Genomic DNA, 919 nt, shown 5'->3' with positions numbered 1-919 from the left:
GGCCATGGAATTCACTTTCTCCTCAAGTGTGCATGGCACATTCTCCAAGGTAGATCACATACCGGGTCATAAAGCAGCTCTCAAAAAATATAAAAGAATCGAGATCAGACCATGCACATTTTCAGATCACAATGCTATGAAACTTGAAATCAATCACAGGAAAAAGTCTGGAAAACCTCCAAAAACACGGAGGTTAAGGAACACCCTATTAAAGAATTTATGGGCAAATCAAGTGATTAGAGAAGAAGTTTTAAAATATATGGAAACAAGTGAAAATGAAAATACAATAAGCCAAATGCTATGGGATGTGGCAAAGGCAGTCCTAAGAGGAAAGTACATTGCACTCCAGGNAAAATCACTAAAGAAACAATGGACTTGAATGACACATTGGAGCAGATGGATTTGACAGATATATTTAGAACTCTGCATCCTGAGGCCATGGAATTCACTTTCTCCTCAAGTGTGCATGGCACATTCTCCAAGGTAGATCACATACCGGGTCATAAAGCAGCTCTCAAAAAATATAAAAGAATCGAGATCAGACCATGCACATTTTCAGATCACAATGCTATGAAACTTGAAATCAATCACAGGAAAAAGTCTGGAAAACCTCCAAAAACACGGAGGTTAAGGAACACCCTATTAAAGAATTTATGGGCAAATCAAGTGATTAGAGAAGAAGTTTTAAAATATATGGAAACAAGTGAAAATGAAAATACAATAAGCCAAATGCTATGGGATGTGGCAAAGGCAGTCCTAAGAGGAAAGTACATTGCACTCCAGGCATATTTCAAGAAACTAGAAAGAGCACAAATACAAAATCTAACAGCACACCTAAAGGAACTAGAAAGAGAGCAACAAGAACAACCCAGATCCAGTAGAAGAGAAATAATAAAAATCAGGGCAGAAATAAACAATA

Source organism: Crocuta crocuta, unplaced genomic scaffold (assembly GCF_008692635.1).
Source record: "Crocuta crocuta isolate KB4526 unplaced genomic scaffold, BGI_CrCroc_1.0 scaffold269, whole genome shotgun sequence".
NCBI classification, from domain to species: Eukaryota; Metazoa; Chordata; class Mammalia; order Carnivora; family Hyaenidae; genus Crocuta; species Crocuta crocuta.
The sequence above is the reverse complement of the archived record's forward strand: the minus strand, read 5'-3'. Positions refer to the sequence as shown.